General features: G+C 48.2%; 1 protein-coding gene across 1 annotated transcript in view; it reads right to left on the minus strand.

The window, feature by feature from the left end:
* Nucleotides 1-13353, minus strand: part of RRBP1 (ribosome binding protein 1) — a 73623-nt gene extending 60270 nt beyond the window's left edge. Inside the window, exon 1 of the mRNA XM_082048261.1 lies at nucleotides 13334-13353. The gene's annotated coding sequence lies outside the window, so the exon portion shown is untranslated. The remainder of the gene's footprint in view (nucleotides 1-13333) is intronic.
* Nucleotides 13354-18430: the final 5077 nt, after the last annotated feature.

The following is an 18430-nucleotide window of genomic DNA, read 5'->3' on the forward strand; positions in this document are numbered from 1 at the left end:
TGTCTCCAGAAGCTGGTGCCATTTGACCTCCTTGTGGTGACTGTGCATCGGATGGCCGGGCATGGGTCTGCCAAATGCCTGGTCTTTCATGACAGTCACTGGCAAGGCTGAGATTTCTGGAGTCATTTTTGGATATAGTTGTTTCTCTGCTTGTCCTCCTCCTCTTGTCTTTCAGAGGCGCTCCTGTGAAACATGGAGGGGTGCAGGGGGACAGCCAGAGATCAGCTGATGGCAAACACGAAATTCACCAAACCCATTTTGGTAGTTCTCCAGGTGGATTCAAAACATATCGCAACAGTGACTTACAGGATATATAGTCTGATGCTCACTTATCCCTGTTCTCCACAGAGAGACTTCATCTCCCAGGATGGATTTAATGGCAATGTTCTACCTTCTCTGGAGATAAAAGCAAAGAACATCATGGAAGATGTGGCCATCCAGGGGAATTCAGCCACCTGGAAAGATGAGGGGAAAAAGATACCTACCGTGCAACTCTTGAGAGGCAGCAAAAGTTTGAATCAAAAACATTTTTGTAAATCTTTTGGTACGATTTTTGCACTAGCCAGAGAGCTACCCTCATTTGCTGGCAGCAGCTTCCCTTAGGGCAAGGGCCATATTTCTCCTCCCTGCCCAGGAAGGATTGACCAATGTCAAGCAATAGCATGCAGCTTAAGAAGGAGAGTGGGAGAGCAACAAGAGCTGCATTTTCAAACACAGGGAAATACTTGTCTGTGGAGTGTACATTGCAGTGTCCAATTGTGTCATTTAAGCTATTACCCAAAACAAATCACATCCAAAGTTCCTGTCACGGGTTATCCAGATTCAGGTCCAGCCTATGCCCAGCACGGATGCTTGTTCATGCAGGTATGCCAGAAAACACTGCACATTTCTGTGTCTGGTTGCTACATTAAACATAAGTCCTAGAGAAAAGATGCACCCTCCAGGACTGGGAAGGGTATTTATGTGAAACCAGCACCTCAACAGCAGAGCATAAACCCAAGTGAATTCTGGTCAGCACTGCCAAAAGTCTTGACTACCAGATATTTGTAGCACCGTTACTGGTATTCCTATGAGGGACTGGCACATAGAGCAAGAGCCTTCATATACTCACACAGCCAAGGCACATCCTTGCCTCTGCCCATTGTCACTGACAGCTCAGTTCATAGAATCATAGAATAGTTTGGATTGGAAGGGACTTTCAGATCTCATCTAGTCCAACCCAGCTGCCATGAACAGGGACATCTTCAACTAGATCAGGTTGCCTGGCCTTGAATGTTTCCAGGGATGGGTCATCTACCACCTCACTGGGCAACCTGTTCCAATATTTTACCACCCTCATTGTAAAAAATTTCTTCCTCATGTAGAAAATTTCTTTACTTATAGCAGTTTGTGTTTCTGGAAAGAGGAAATGGGACTTGAAACAAGAACTGCATCACTGCCGGCAGCTGCAGCCATCACCAGCTGTTGAGCTCATTCCCTGTCTGCGCTTCAAAGGAACAGGCAAACCCAGAGTAGCTCAGAAAGCAAGCGGGTTACCAAATCAGCAAGGCCACTGTGCAAGAGAGCTGGGGCACCCTGCCCAGGGGCAAAGGCAAGCCAGGGAGGGGAAGGGAGTCCTGAGCTGGGAACAAGAGATGTCTAGTATAAGGAGAAAGCTTCCTCAGAAACACAAAAAATATTCATGCTAAACAGTCTAGTTAGCAATGAGGCATTTAGCTAATGAAAAGCACATAAATGGTTCTGCCCAAATATCTATAAGCAGCAGACAATATTTCCATAATTAGTAAGAATTGCGAGTTACACTTGGTAAACACAAAAGGAAGCAGGCACACTCACACTGAGAATCTGTTGGCACCTAAGAGAAGCCACTGCTGAGAAAAGCCTGTCCTGTACCTGTGCATAGTAGGGTCATATCCCTGCGGTGTGAAAGTCTGAAGCTTGGTTTCAAAAGCACAAAAATCTGTGTGAAGGGAAGACACCTCTCAGGAGAGTGGATTCCCTTTTCCTAGGACACAATGGGAGGACCTTTACCATAACAGCTCCTTCCCACTTATGCGAAATTCTCCCTCAGGGGCAAGCAAGACATCCAAAGGGAGTAGAGGCGTTCCCCTGCCCATAAAGCATCACGACAGGCTTTATGCTTTTGTTGCACTGAACTGACAATGAGGACTTTGGCCACCACATTCCATCAGTAAGGAAAGTCTACACTCTGCTTGCCTGGAGAAAGAGGGGGTCCCCAACAGGGATAAATCACTGCTCTCCACTAATGTTCACAGCAGCAGTCATTTCCGCCAGCTGGCAATAGGGATGGCCAAGCCTGGAACACATAGGTGCAGAGGCTCTCCTGGCACCTCAGTAAAAATGTTCTGAAAAAAAGAATGCTGGTGGGAGCCTGGGGCAGGGGTGAGTTTTACCAGAGCCTGGCACTGGTACAGCTGGAATTAAACCCTCTCAGAGGAACACTGCCCGCAAGGAGCTCATCCGTCCTGGCCTGCGCACGTGCCCATGCATCAAAGCGGCTGCCAGCACGCCGGCAGCCGAAATCACCCCCATGATGGGAAAGTCTGAAGGTCACAGATGCAAACAAATATTTGATGAATCGATAGAAGGCAGCCTTGAAGTTTGCACCCTCAGCGTCAGGGAGGACCTCTCTCAGCCATGGCTATGTGAGTGCCCTTCAGCATACAACCCATGCTGTGTTTGAGCTGCTCTGCTGTGTGCACACCGCTGGCTTTGTTAATGTTTAGGCTTTCCCTGAAAGGCCTGTCTGGGCTCAGAGAGGAGGAATCAGCGACATGGCCATGTTCTTTCCAACCTTCCTTCAAAGCCCAGCTGGGCTCAGCCCAGCTCCTTAAAGCATCAGAATCATAGAGTCATACAATCATCTCAGTTGGAAGAGACTCACAGGATGATCAAGTCCAACCGTAACCTAACCTAACTCTAGCACTAAACCATGTCCCTAAGAACCTCATCTAAATGCCTTTTAAAGACCTCCAGGGATAGTGACTCAACCACTTCTGTGGGCAGCGTGTTCAATGCCTGACAAACCTTTCCAGGAAGAAGTTTTTCCTAATATCCAATCTAAATCTCCCCTGGTGCAACTTGAGGCCATTTCCTCTTGTCCTACCACTTGCTCCTTGGGAGAAGAGACCAACACCCTCTATGCTACAACCTCCTTTCAGGCAGTTGTAGACAGTGATAAGGTCTCCCCTCAGCCTCCTTTTCTCCAGACTAAACAGCCCCAGTTTCCTCATCTGCTCCTCATCAGACTTGTGCTCCAGGCCCCTCAGCAGCTTCATTACCCTTCGCTGCACTCAAGGGCATTGAGGAGCAAATGCATCTTCTGACCAGCCCTCTTGCAGCACACCAGGAGTCCAGCTGAGTGAGAGACTCAGAAACAAGCCTCTGGGTGAAATCCCTGGTCCATACAGAAGCAGGACATGAGGTTGCTCATGGGATTACAGCCCTGCTTTGATGGACCTGCTCCGCTGATGCCCGTGTGACTGTGTAACTTTGTCCTCAGGATGCATAAGACTGTGCCCACAGGAGCACAAAGGACCAGAACAGTCTCAGGGTTGTACTTAAACTGCTGTTGCTCATAAGCTGAGGATATTTTCCCCGTAAAATCATGGGACGTTTGTACAGGAAATAGGATTTTGACATGTTCGACAGCCCATTCAATGTCTCAGCCTCTCCTGGTACCCAGCTCTCTCTCTCTCCATCTTCTCTTGGCCTCTTCCTTCATCTGTATCCTTCCAAATTCTGTGGGATTTCTTCCAGTCCAGCTCCAAGGAAAAACAGCAGCTTGGGATTCCAGTGCAGGAATATCATCACTTTGGGTGTAGACTTTTCGCTCCATCAGGATCTGTGAAACGGGGTGGGGATTTTTCTCCCCTCTAAATTTTGTCGCAAGAGGCCTGCAAACTGCACAGTGCAGTGCTCTCACCCAAGGGAAGTGTCCTTCATTACATGAAGAAGGAAGAATTTTACTGACACCTGAGAGCTGGTGGGAGGTAGTTTGTGTCTTTGTCTTCTGACTCAGCAAACCTGGGAGGACCACCTGCATATGCCCCAAGTGGATGCTTGCTCTGCTGGGAGTTTTTTGGGAAGCTGGGAGAGATAAAAAGTTTTAAAGTTGCTTTCCCCCCTACTCCCCTGTAAATGTTCATATAGAAAAATACGCCTGACCATCCCACAGACCCTCCAACCAAATTTACTGTCCAATCACAGCATGGCAGGAGATCATGCGACCCACCAGCCCTTCCAGCTCTCAGAGCAGCTCATCCAACTGGCACAGATTCAGGATAGCTGCAGCTATCCTGAGGAAAGTCAGGTTTAAAAGGCATTAAGAGGATACTGCAGCATTTTTACAGGATTATTTTAACTGAGATCTGTGCCATAGACAGTGATGAGCCCCAAAGCCGCTCCTCAGAAAGAGGAACCTATCAGACAGACCTGCTCACAAATCTGTCTCTTATCTAAAGGTCAGTTATTTCCCCCAAACAGCTTAGCAAAAGCAAGCCATTTCATGGTGCCAGATTAAAATTTCCCTCCTTCCTCAAGAGCTCAGCCTTCATCACCCAGATTCCATGCACCACCTAAATTGAGAGCCACAAGACAGTATTTTCCCTGGTGAGCTGTGACCCCCCTTGCTGCAGGAGCCGGGCATTTATTCACACTAAATCCCTTAAAGGCTTCTCCAGCACAGAGACACAAGCACAACAAAATGCCCCATTAACCTTTTTTTTTTCCCTGCCTTGCTTCATCTTCTCAGCAAATGAGGTTTGCAACAGGTTTTGTTTGAATTCTCCAGATATGTGGCTTTTTCTTTTTTAATGCCTGGCTGCACAAGCACAGCCACAGGGCTCAGAAAAGCAGGCTTGACTTTCAGCCTTTGAAGTGGTTTCAGACCTAAAACACCTAGAATCCTGGTGCTGAAAATATACCCTGCCACTTTCAAGAACTAAAAAAGTGGCTAGTAGTTGCGTTAATTTACCTATTGGCCTGACTTTAGCATCCCCCTATGTCTGCTAGTGAGCTATTTCCCGCTTTAAAGAGGTGTGTTATATCTTTTTTTCACTTTAAGTCTTAGGTTATCATGCACAATTCAGGGGCCATTTATAGAATAGCTCTGTGCCATTCTACAGCAGTTTCAGGTGCTCCGGTTCCTCCCACCACTACAGCAGTGTGGGTTTCTGGGCAAAAGCCGGTGTATAATACCTATTTCTCTCAAAAATGCTGAGGCGTAGCCAAGCACCACGATTTCCAGGCCTACAAATGGATGTGGTCCCATCCTGATAGCCTTGAGCATTTTGAGACTGGTGTCTCCCCCATGGGCTTGGGGCAACTTTTTGGTTACAGACCCCATCCAGAAACATCAGGACTAACTCAAGACAGAAGGAAGTCCCAGGATTTCCTCTGTATGTTATAGCCTATATATACTTTGGTGATACAACCACAAAAGTACAAGCTTTATGCTCCTGGTGCAGCTCCAGGGAAGGTTACCCAAGTAAGCCTTAAAGAAGGGGAGAGCTCTGTACAGTTTTGTTCCTGTATCCTGAGCACTGATCTGGCCATCCAGGCTTGCTCCTGGTAAGGCTTAAGAAGTGGACCCTTGCGAACCGCATGAGGTTCAACAAGGGCAAGGTCCTGCATCTGGGTAGGGTCAACCCCCAATACCAATACAGGCTGGGGGATGAAGGGATTGAGAGCAGCCCTGAGGAGAAAGACTTGGGGGTACTGGTGGATGGAAGGTTGGACATGAGCCAGCAACGTGCACTTCCAGCCCTGAAGGCCAATTGTATCTTGGGCTGCAACAAAAGAAGCATGGCCAGCAGGTTGAGCGAGGTGATTCTGCCCCTCTACTCTGCTCTGGTGAGACCCCACCTGGAGTCCTGCATCCAGCTCTGGAGCCCTCAGTACAGGAAAGACATGGACCTGCTGGAGAGGGGCCAGAGGAGGCCACAAAAATTATCAGAGGGATGGAACAGATCTCTATGAGAGAGTTGGGGTTTTTTAGCCTGGAGAAGGCTCCAGGGAGACCTTATTGTGGCTTTCAGTACATAAAAGGGGGCCTGTAAGAAAGATGGGGACTTCTTAGCAGGGCCTGTTATGATACTACAAGGGGTAATGATTTTAAACTAAAGGAGGGGAGATTGAGGCTAGACATGAGGAAGAAATTTTTTACAATGAGGGTGGTGGAAAACAGTAACAGGTTTCCCAGAGAGGTGGTAGATGCCCCATCCCCGGAAACATTCAAGGCCAGGCTGGATGGAGCCCTGAGCAACCTGATCTGGTTGGAGATGTCTCTGCTCATGGCAGGGGGTTGGATTGGATGGCCTTTGAAGGTCTCTTCCAACCCCAACTATTCTGTAATTCTAAGGCTCAGGACACATAAATCTGGTAACACAGCAGACAGGGACCAGTATGGGTGTCATGTCCAGCCATGCGACAGCAAGCGTGTTTGCACATCACCTCCTGGATGGGCACCAGCTCCCATGCTGCTGTGAGTCTGGCAGCGTGATGAGATCTTTGCCCGCTTCTCCAGGTGCAAGAACTGGCTCTCAGAGTCAGATGTTGTGATTTAGGGCCTGACAATTCTCCCAAAGCTGCTGGTATACATACAGAGCCCCCACTGGGGCAATCAAGCCACTGTACCAAGACCTGAGCAGCCACCTCTGCTGCCACTGTCTGCCTGTCCTGATCCTCCTCTGCTGCTGGACCCCCCCACTATCCTAATGCACCCACAAATGGCTCTTATCGGGGATGCCGTGGCAACTGAAGAACAGAGCGAGCTGACTGTTCACACAGCAACTTCTCCACGAGTCCCACATACAGCTTTCTCTCTTAAATAATATCAGGATTATCTTTATTGCTCCCTCCGAGCAAAATGCTGGGTTTTAAGGAAGAGATTTATGTACCAGGATACCACCTGCATGGTTGGGAGCTGGAGGTGTACATGAGCATCCAAGCCAGCCCATGAGTGTAGACATAAACTTCGATCCAAGAATGCCAGTGAGGATGGCAGAGCAGCTCACACTTGAAATTGAGGGCCTAGGATACCAGGTAGCCACTGGCTCAGGGTGTTGTTGCAGATCCATCCCTGGGTCTATGTTACCATTGCTGCTGCACCTCATTGCAGGGCATAGGGAGGACGTGAAACATTGGCTCAAGCTCGGGATTTGCAAACAGGTGTATTTCACAGAATCACAGAATGGCTGGGGTTGGAACGGACCTCTGGAGATCATCTAGTCCAACTCACCTGCTAAAACAGGTCCACCAGAGCATATTGAACAGGAATGTGACCAGGCAGGTTTTGAATGTCTCCAGAGAAGGAGACTCCACAATCTCTCTGGGCCGCCTGTTCCAGGGCTCTGGCAGCCTCAAAGTAAGTAAGTTTCTTCTCATGTTTAGATTGAACCTCCTGTGTTTCAGTCTGTGCCCATTTCCCCTCATCCTATGATCTGGCAGCACTGAAAGGGTCTGGTCCCATACTCCTGACACCTACCCTTGAGATATTTATAAGCAGAAATAAGGTTCCCTCTCAGCCTTTTCTTCTCCAGGCTGAACAGACCCACCTCTCTCATTCTTTCCTCTTAAGAAAGATGCTCCAGACCCCTAATCATCTTTGCAGCCCTCCACTGGACTCCCTCTAGTAATTCCTTGTCCTCCTTAAACTGGGGAGCCCAGAACGGGACACAGTACTCCAGATGTGGCCTCACCAGGGCAGAGTAGTGGAGGAGGAGGATAATAACCTCCCTTGACCTGCTGGTCACATTCTTCTTAACGCAGCCCAGGATACTGTTGGCCTTTTTGGCTACAAGGACACATTGCTGGCTCATGGTCAAGCTGTTTTCCATGAGGACTGCCAGGTCCTTCTTGGCAATGCTGATTTCCAGCATGTCAGTCCCTAACCTGCAGATCACCAGTGCTTCCGACTCCCACCTGGGCACCAGTCCAGTGCTGGCAGACCTTTAGACAGCTGCTATAAGCATTGCCATTATCACACAAGTATTGCCATAACATCTGGCAGCTCCATCTTTGGGCTCTGTGGCATACCTAGAAGGCAAATCACCTAATCTCAGATGTTTCTATGCATGTTTAAGGCCAGGTTCATCTTGTCACTCCAGGCTTTCTTCCATGCAAGTGCACTGCAGCAGTTCCTGAGGTGACAAGGCAGAAGCGATGGAGCACTAAAACTGAAGCAGTGCAGTGAGAAGAGCAGGCCAGTTGCAAACAGCATTTGAAAAATCATTGCATTTTAACTCCTTGCCTGGGAGTTATTGTGGAGCTTAGTGAAATTCAAGCAAAATTCAAAAAAAGCTGCAGAAGGGACATCTCCAGTACATATGTTGCAACAAGCCACATCAACAGGCAGGTATCACCATCATGATGCCATCCAGCCCTTGAGGAATGAGAAGAGTCAATCAAAGGTGATGTGGAGTTACTCCCCTCCTGGAGACCCTCTGGCACTGCATAACATGGGCTGTATGGTGGGTCTCAGCATTTGCTACCTCTGTAGCACCCCTGCGGTGGTGAGCTTAGGTCTTAGGCGGTCCTAAGAGGCAGTCTAATTGTAGATGCAGCCTCTGTGCTTTATCACCCTAGCAGGATGCAGTCTGGAAAAATTGCAGATGTCTGCCTGGTGAGGCTGAGGGAAAGATTATCATGCTCAGGGTCAACAGAAGAGCAAACGAGGGGTACTCCAGCTGTTGGGTTTCCCAACAAGGCACCTTGCATGAATGTGCAAGCCGTGACACCTGGGCAGAGGCATTGGGAGGACAGATGGGAGAACATCTCCCACTCTCATTACCCACAGAAGTAAATGGATGAGAAAAGGGTGAAAAAGCCATCTCCAGAACAAGTAAGCCAGAAACCATGTAGTTCAGGCAAACCAAAAATTGATACTTTGGTTTGAGAGCCAAACTGTAAAAACAATTGTTCGTACAGTTGTCCCTGCAACTGAGAGAGAGCAGCTGCAGAGGGTTTGGTGTTTTTTTTAATGTGAAACCGAGCAACGGAAGTGGGAACAAAAACCTTGCAGAGCCCAAGATTTCACATATTTATATGTAATTAGGAGACTCTTGGCAAGGTGTGTGTTATTATGTATTCCCCCATCATTTCTCAAACCTCTGACATCATCAGCTTGTGAGAGTTGCAGTCTTTGGCACCTAACGATGTGTCTAGTGACTCCGAAATGCCATTTGGGGACCACCAGCAATGCAGGGCTGAGCCAGACCCTTGCTGTACCCTTACAGCACCTCCTCCCTTGGACTCCATGACAATTAAGTACCCTGGAGACTTGACTTCCCCATCCCGGCTCTCACCCTCTCCTGATTTTCATCCCTTTGAGGGACTGTGCTGGCAGGGCTGCTCCCCACCTCACACCCAGCTTCACCTCCAGCCCGGGACCACATCACCCCCTCCCACAAAGAGGGGCCTGTGCAGGAACCAGGGCTCATGCTGTGCTGAGAGCAGTCATAAAGCTCCTTTTAAGCCAGCCAGCACAAAGCCAAGCCTGTTCAGTCGCAGGTTGGGGGCCGCCGCTGGCCCTCCCTGCCTCTGCCAGGCACTGAGTCATCACCCTGACGTGGGGCTGCCCGCTCAGTGCCGGCAAGAGGGGGAAACCTGCCCTTGATAACTGCTGCAACAGCCAAAATGTGTGCCTCAAAGTATTGCTTTTTCCAAGAGACACAAAGAGGAAATACTGTGGAAAAGACTTAAGTCTGCCAAGGAAAGGGGCAGCCACGTGGAAGGGGTCATGCACAACCTTCCTCAGGCTTTTATCTTCTTCCACAGATTCCTTTCAAATCTCTTTTTGACAGAAAGAAAAAGCAAGGCTTTCTACCTGCTTCCTTTTAGAAGACAAGTGAGGGAAAGCGTAAGATATTTTCTGGCTTGCAATGTTCACAAATCTCACAGCGGGGCCTCCTCCCTCCAAGGCTCAGCACCCCGAGTCAAGATGGCACTCCACTGTTGTCTAAAGCAGCACAAATACAAGAGACACGCAGTCTTCTACCCATGGAGAAAAAAATTGTAAGAAGTGGGTGTCATCACTTTTTCAAGTTTTTAAAGCATTTTTATGATTGAGTCCCTCTATTTTTTTTTTTTTTTTGACACTGAGCTGGCAGCAAAGCGATGCTCACAGGTCAGGAACTTTACTGGTGCCCAAGGGATCAAAGCGTCTGTTCTCTTCAGCTCTCTTAAAAAGTACAGCCCAATTCCCTAAGGGTAAATGCAGTGATCCATATCGTTAGCAGACAGGGAGGAGAGCTAGAAATACATGTCATGATTTCACTCTACCATCTCTTAAGTTGTGTCAACAAAAAAAAAATAAATAAAAGGCAGTATAAAGCTGGGAAAAGGGTCCATCAGAGCCAGGGGTATGAGGTGGGCTGGAGAAACGTGTTCCTGACTCATTTACTTTGCTCATGCCTGTGATCCAGGTGCACCACTCCCTTAAAAAGGCCAGTTAGCACCAGCAGGAAAGAGCAGCAGCCAATTTAAAATTGAGGGAAATAGGAGACTTGGAGCCAAAAAAATTAAGCTCTTGAGCACCCCAGCTGTGCCCAGCTGTGCAAGTTCAACAGCTGGGAGCCCTGGGCACTCACTGACTGAGTCACACTCCTAAATATGTCCCAACTGGGTGGTTTCACTAAGTAATTGCCTTTTAAGATCGAAAAAGAAAAAAATGGGGGTTGAGGAGGAAGAAAAGCCAGACATCTTAGAAGCCTGCAAGTTGAGAGAAAAATAACTTCAGTACAGAAAAAAAAAGACTCAATGCAGGCAGGAGATTCATCATCTCCATTTATTTTTTGTCTTCCTGACTCTGCCTTTCCTCTTTCACATTGTTCAAGCCACACTAACAGCAGAGCCTCAGCCAGTGTCACCCTGTTGTCCTTCTGAGAGTCTAAGCCCAGGGCAAGCACCAAAGACTGACTTGCAAACTGGCATGAGCACTGCACAGGCTGACGAAGGCTTCCCACACCTCCGCCCTCTGCTGAAGCCAAATTCACCCCATTTCTGTCTCCGTAGATATCGTGGGCATTCTCCAACAAATAACGGTTTCTGGTCTGACACACCAGCTAATCCTGCCGTAATCCCTGGACTCACCCACAGGCCCTGTTCTTCTTACAAGCATCACAGATTTTAGTGTTGACCCCCCTGGACACAAGAGGCAGATCAGCTCCAGCTTTTACATGTGTGCTGAGCTGAACAACGTGTGTTTGCTCTCCAAATAAATGCTCTGGGCTTGACCAGCAAGCAGAAGGCTCTGAAGGGATGAGCAGACTTAATCAGTCTTAACTCAGCCTCTCATGCCAGGGTAGGCCAGTGAAGCACATTTCAGCCATCCCAGCCTAAAAGCTCAAAAGCCATAAAGGGAAGAGGTCACTCGTAACAAAATAAACCAAAATAAAAAATAAAATAAATAAAATATCAAAGCCTTGCAGCTAGTGCTGATAGGCAGAGAGAAGAGGCTCCCCTTCACTGCTGGTGCTGGCTGGTTCCCTCTCCGAAGGGGACAGGTACCTTGAGCACATCGGTGTATCCCAGAGATGCTCACTGCTCTGACCCAGCCCCTGGCTGGCCTTGCATGGAGCGGCAGCGGGCACTGCCTCTCCACTGCCCCACCAGCAACCACAGGGCAGCCCTGTGCCTCTGCCCATCCTCAGGTCTGTGGAACCAGGCCTTCACACACACCCCTTTTCTTTTTTTTCTTTAGCTGAATTAGCTGATTTTGCATGAATGCAGGTTGGAATGGGTCTCACGAGGTGAAGCTATTTTAAACCAGGCTTCCCTTTGCTTTCTGAGGGCCAGAAATTCCCTCCTCCCAGTAGGATGCTCTGCCCATACAGCCCACAATGTGCTTGAGCACGGAGGCACAATGGGCAGGAAGCACTGCAAAGCCAGTGGGGATGACTGGGACTCCTGGCATGGCTTTTGGCTCAGCCACCCCACGCCAGCTCCCCTGTTTGCTCTGAGTCCTGGGGACACTGGTCCTGGCTGCCAGCAAGCCTACTTGAAGTTCCTTTAGCCCTTCCATCTCGGCCAGCCAGGAAGAGTCTCCCCTAAAACATGTCTGCCAAATCCAAGCCAGATAGTTTCAGGCAGACCAAACCAGGATTTGCCATTGAATAAGCTCCTTAAACACCACTGCAATGTGTTGCAGGCACTTGAGAGCGCAACAGCCAGCTGAATTATCCCCTGATGTCCCTTGATCAGCCCTGAGCCCTTAATTTACCCAAGGTCCAAACTAACCTGGCTGCAGTCCTTCCCCCTTCTGTAGCTTCTCCATCCTGCACCCCCACTCCTGGCATCTGTCTCTCCCAGGACTCCTCTTTAACAGCATTTCCTTGCAAGGAAAAGCCCAGGCAAACCATATCCTTTCCCTTCCTTTAAACACACTCCTGTTTTACTTCATAACTCTGTCGGTGCTGGCTGTGCTCCACAGCAAAGCCATGTGAGTATTCCCACCTCCAGGCAAGGCTTCACCTAATAGAGGTCTAGGAGATTTTGTGGAGTGGTCGATGCTACTAAGAGGCAGGCACTTGCTAGGGGAGAGAGAGAGGGTGGTTTCTTAAGTGGTTTAAGCTTGCTCCAGGTAAGCACTTGGTAATCAAGTTTACATTAAAAAACCACTTGATTTTGGTGGCAATTCTTTCCTTTCCCCCAGTAACAAAAAGTCAAGTCAACCCCCGCTGCTCAGAAGAGTAACTTTTAACACCTCTCCTTAGAAAGGGACTTGCATATATATTAAATCCTAGGTCCACAATAAACACAGAAATCAGACAGGAAGTTGCCCAAGGAACCACCAGGCACTTATGTGCTGCAGGTCTTCACCAGCTGAGCCCCCCGCAAGGACCTGCAGCCTTCATGAAGCACCAGCATGGAAGCTCTGCCAAGCATCAGTAACTGTTCCTGACAGCCTCACACCAAGTCCCTCTCAGGATGTCAGGACCAATTAATGAGCATGCAGGCACCAGGACAGAGAACACTCCTCATGTCAACTGGATGCAGTTTGCTTCCAAGACATCTTCAACCCAAACACAGAGTGACTGCAACACTCATGAGATGCTCCAGTAGGACCCCTCAGCAAGGAGACCTTGCTCCATCACACACCCCCAAAAGTTATACTTTGCCAGCAGGTAGTGGGGAAGGACCTCCAGTTCAGAAGCCCTGGGTTTGGCTTTCTACACAAGCAAGCAAGTTTTGCAGAGTAAAAGTTACCAATAGACAAAGGGTCAATACTAAGAAATGGCAATGTTTCTGAACAAGCGCTGGGAGAATGAGCTGCATTTGCAGAAGTCACCAAGGTCAAGAGCTTAATCCTTACCCCAGAAAGGAGGTCAGCAGCTAAGGAGGGAGATACCACCTCCCTGCTCCATCTCAATTCAGGATACCCAGCCAGGAGCTCTGTCCCAGACATAAACATCCAAGCAAAGTCAGACCTGGCCTCAGAGATGAACAAATCTAGTCTCCTGCATCCCACTCACCCAGAGAGTCATTCTGCCCAAAGATAATAAGAAATTCCCACCCGAAGTGACCAAAGCATTATTCATGCCCCAGGGCACTTCCTCCAACCCCCATATATCAAGTGTTTTCCTTCTTTCCCACTTTCTCCCCTAACCCTTATTTTTCATGCAGTCTCAGCCATGCTCACTAGGGATGCTCTGGCTAACCAAGACCTCTAGGGCTGCTCAGGCCCTCTCATAGGAGTGGGAAACTCCACCTCTAGCAGAACTGGGATCTGAAAGGAAGTCATCATGCCCACTCCAGTGGTGCAGTCTGATGGGACACATATCCACTGTTTGTCTGACAGCAAAGCCTGATGTGTGATTGACCTCATCCTACTCTTTTCCAGAGCAGCCTGACTAGGATCCTTGGCCTACAGAGACCTTCCTGCTCACTCCCCATCCCTGGAAACATTCAAGGCCAGGCTCAGATGAGGCCCTGAGCAACCTGACCTAGTTGAAGATGTCCCTGCTCATTGCAGAGGGGTTGGACTAAACGACCTGAAGGTCCCTTTCAACCCAAACTGTTCTATGATTCTATTATATGATCCACCAGGACAAGGGTGACTCTGTTCATAGCTCAGCCTCCTGGAAATCCTGCTTGTGGTCAATGAGCAGAGTGGGGTGGAGCTCTCTGCAGCTCTGGGCCAGACAGGAGGTGGAGGCAGCAATTCATTCACTGTGAAGTTGTGCCCCTATGCTATTCTCATCTCCAGCTGGCTGGAAGTGGAAAGGAAAAACCACAACACAGTGCACATCAGCCAAAGATCTCTCCCTTCCACATCGTATTGACATTGGCCTTCCTTCCTCCTTCTTCTTTAATTTTCCTTTGTCTTTTAAAGTTTTTCTTCTCCTCCCCTTGTCATTCAGGCCTCAAATCACCTCTGTAACTCCTTGCTGGGTGTGAGAGGGGCCTTACGGGGAGTTTGAAGGTGATGGGGCAGAAGTGACTCTTTCTCTGCACGGAGGTGTTTTTGCAAACCAGCCCTCACATGTTTTTCACAACAGGCAGACTGCCATCAGCAAATGGTGTAGTAAGTGCCTGCAGTCTTGGCCCAGAGAAGACAACGCAGTCTGCTTGGCTGCAGGAGGATCACAGGATATACTAAAAGAACTTATTAAGCTCACTTTGTTTGTGCTCCAAAGCATGCTGGAGAAGATGTTGATATGAATGGGTTTTGGATCAGCATTGATACCATTAACTTGTGTGCTTGGGAGCTGCTGCAAAACCAGACGAGTCCTATGGTTATTACTGTGTATATAAGCTGTTCCTAATAAAATAAAGACAAACTGGCCTCCTATGTTCAACAATCTGTGATAACTAATGGATCGTCTATGTTTGTTAATACCAGTCTCTTACACAGTCTCATCTTTCTCTAGCTAGTGCCCAGCTCCTCCTTCATTACTGAAACCACACCCAGCTTTCCTGCAGAAGGTGAATTCCTTTCAGAGTCACATTTAATTTGCTGTGAGCTATCCCTTTAAACCCAGGCTTCTACATCCAGTTACTCCAGAGAATATGAGGAATGCCTCTGCTGGTTTTTCACTGAGCCCATTTAGCCTTTTTTGGAGAGAGGGAAGTATCTGAGAGGGAGGGCGCATTTTTCACGCTTTAAATCACAGAAGGAACACCACAGCTCTTTCCTCATTTCCAGGCTGCTTAACCCTTCCCATATCCAAACAGCATTCAGTTTCTTCTCCAGTGGCACTGGAGCTATCGCATCGCCTGCCGTCTGAAAGCCCAGGACACGTATTAGGTACCCTGGGAAACAAAGATGGGAGTTTTCCCCCCCTTTCAGGGCTATAGCAAAGACAATCACTCTCAACTCGGTCCCCTGATACAAACCACAGCCCAACATCCAGCCCCACAGCTCCTCGCGTGGTGGAGCCCTATACAGAAAACCTCTCTAAAACAAGGAAAGAGTGTTTTTTAAGCTTCCCATTCATTTATCTGCTGCCACAACAGCTGGTCTCCACAGGCTTTACTGTACAGCCCTCCGGCTTAGCTGGGTTTTCAAGTGCACTAAATTTGCATCCAGACCACATGACCCAGGCATTAAGCCTGCCCACATGGCTGGCAAAGAGTTTGCTGGTATAAATTTGGCTGCAGGGACTGACTTTCTGATGATCATCACATTGCTAAGAAATTCCCCTGCCCTCTCCTCCTCCTCACGGTCCCATGGGATGATGTGGCACACCAGATCAGTGAGTCAGAGAGCACAGCCTAGGGGACTCTAATTTTACATAGACACAAAAGGTATCCTAAGTAATTTTTTTTAATTTTTTTTTTTTTTTTTTTAGTGTTTGCAAGCAAGTTAAATTCTCCATGTAGGCAGAGCCAAGGATGAAAGCAAAGTAGATCACAGCTTCTCTCTGCCACTTCCCAGAGACTGACAAAAGCTGGTCGCATTTTTACAATCATAGATACTGGTTTTTTTCCATACACCATCCTTAAGTCAAAACATTCCCCAATACAACTTCAGGTAAGCTGACCTTTAGAAGGACTTTTTTAACTGAGATGGTCATTGAGATGCTTGTTTGGTAAAAGCCCTGCTCTCAATGAAAAACAAAATCCCACATAAAAAAAAACACTGAAAACATAAAAATCTGACAGATTTTTGGGAAGGCTGCAAAGTGAAATTACGTAGCAACAACTTCACAGTGAAAGAAACAATCGATTTCAGATGCCACAAACTGTGGGAGCATAGAGAATTATCACATCTCAGCTGAGCCACATCTGTACTTGTGCTCCTAGCAGTGAAGAAGACCCAGTGATGGAGCAGCACTGCTGACCTCAAGACAGGATTAGAGCTGCTCTCCTGTTCCAGCAGGGCTGGGACAGGGGTGAGACACAGGGAGAGTGTCTGAGTGGTCAGGCAACACGTCCATCGTCAGTAATATAGCATCTGTGTACCAGATCTCAGCAGCAAACATTTCATCTTGGTTTTGCATGAGCATCTGATTTCTTCCCAATTAGCCACGGCAATGGAGTTTATGCTGGTTTTGTGGGGGATAATTGGCAGTGCACCGTCTAACATCTACTTAGCAGGGCACAGAGACAGGCAGCTCCTGATGTGGCACAAGGCTCTCCAGTCAGCCTGCCAAAAAATATTTAACAAATCTGAACCAGAAAAATGAGTTTGCATTGGTCATTAGTGCCTTCCGTCACAGGGCTGGGATATTTTTGGATGTGGTTACCAGGAGCCCTAAAATGACAGCTTCTGGTCCAGGACAAGAACATCGCAAAGGACAGGAGGAGGCACACGATACATCACATGATAAGCAGCAGCGTTACCCTTGCTTCATTCTGGAGAGCAGAGCCTTGAAGTCTGGTTATGTGAGGACCACACAGATGAATAGGCAAGCCTCGTCTCCTCCAACACACTTCCAGAAAAGCAGAAGAGGCTAAGAAACTTAAAATGTGACAGTAAAAAACAAAACAAAACAAAACATGAAAGAAAGACATGGTTTAACAGTACCCAAGACGCAAAGATAGCAGCTGTGCAAGGGGATAGCAAAACATCTCTAAACTGACCAGGTGTACTTCTGCAGTTGTGATGGTTTCTGCACGTGGTCAAAAGGACAAAAAAATATTCTGTTTCCCTTGATGGCTTCATCAGTGTACAGGTATGCCAGGACTCACAGCCACTTTACCAGTTTAATGTTCTCCTTGCCCTGGTGCCTAAGGCCAGGACCCCTGTCTGCAGTGCTGTTCAAGCACTCACAGCAACAACAGCCCCTACCTCAAGCAGCTTCCAGGCTGAGCGCAGATGGATTGTGTTGTATTAACTGGCAGCCTTCAGAGGAGAGCAGAGCGCAGCAGCTGTTGACACAAGGTTCCTTTGCCCAGCACTGAAATACTTCTGTCTCTGGGGAGGAGGGTGGCAGCTGCTTCTGCAGGGACCTCAAGCACAGCCACAGCTGGAGTGGGTGGTGGCAGCTCATAGCAAGATGCCACATCTCAAAAAACAGAGGACATCTCAGCCCAGATACCAGCCATGTTTTGCATTTGCCAAGAAGCACACATTCACATGTTCACTAAGTATCTACTAGGGCAGAAAATACACAGCAATTTACTCCTTACCTGTAACTGAAGCAGGGAACACGTCTGTAGCATGATCCAGCCATGTGCAATGCCCATGGAGCTCAAGTGTGAAATTCCACCCACACTACAGATCTGGCTTTCCAATTATATCCAAGACCAAATGGATCAGCTACTGAAACAGGCCAAAGGGAGGCAGACACTCTGTCCCCATTGGTGAGGCTCAGGCACCCAGCTCCATCTGGTGCTTAGGAAAACCCAGCTCTCCCCTCCGAAGGCATGCAGAGACACTAAGGTGTGGTGTGCTGAAGGAAGGTGCTTTCTCAGCACTTTCCCTTTCAGGAGTAAAACAAGGTCTTCAGTGAACATTGAAGCATTGATGAGAGATGCAAGTAGTAAGAGATTTCTACCTCCCCAATCCCCACCACTTTTTAAGGATGGGTGCAGAGCAACCAAGATGAGAAAGACACAAGGAAAATAAAAACAAACAGGCACAGTCCTTCTCCATGACACACTGTGACATCCCTTGGTGTGTCTCGCTGGTCCAGAGACAGAGGTGGCTGTGCTAGATGGCAGAAATACAGGCCTAGGGAGGGGCAATGGATTGACTCAGCTCAGTTATGCTGAGACACATGGAAGCTATCATGTTTTCCTACTGGAGAACAAGAGGAAGAAAGGTTAGCACCTCCAGCTTACTCTGGGATTGCCTCTGGAAGAGGAGAACCTCCTGGAGAATGGCAATAGCACTTCCAGCTCTTCCAAGGGGTTTACTATGCTTCCTTTGATCCTAAGTAAAGTGAAGCTAGAGATCAACCTGTTGTCAAGGCAGAGATGTAGCTCAGCTGTGTCATGCCACAGCATTCATGAGTCCCTCTGA

Source organism: Streptopelia decaocto, assembly GCF_964273445.1.
Source record: "Streptopelia decaocto genome assembly, chromosome: 3".
In the NCBI taxonomy this organism is placed as follows: Eukaryota; Metazoa; Chordata; class Aves; order Columbiformes; family Columbidae; genus Streptopelia; species Streptopelia decaocto.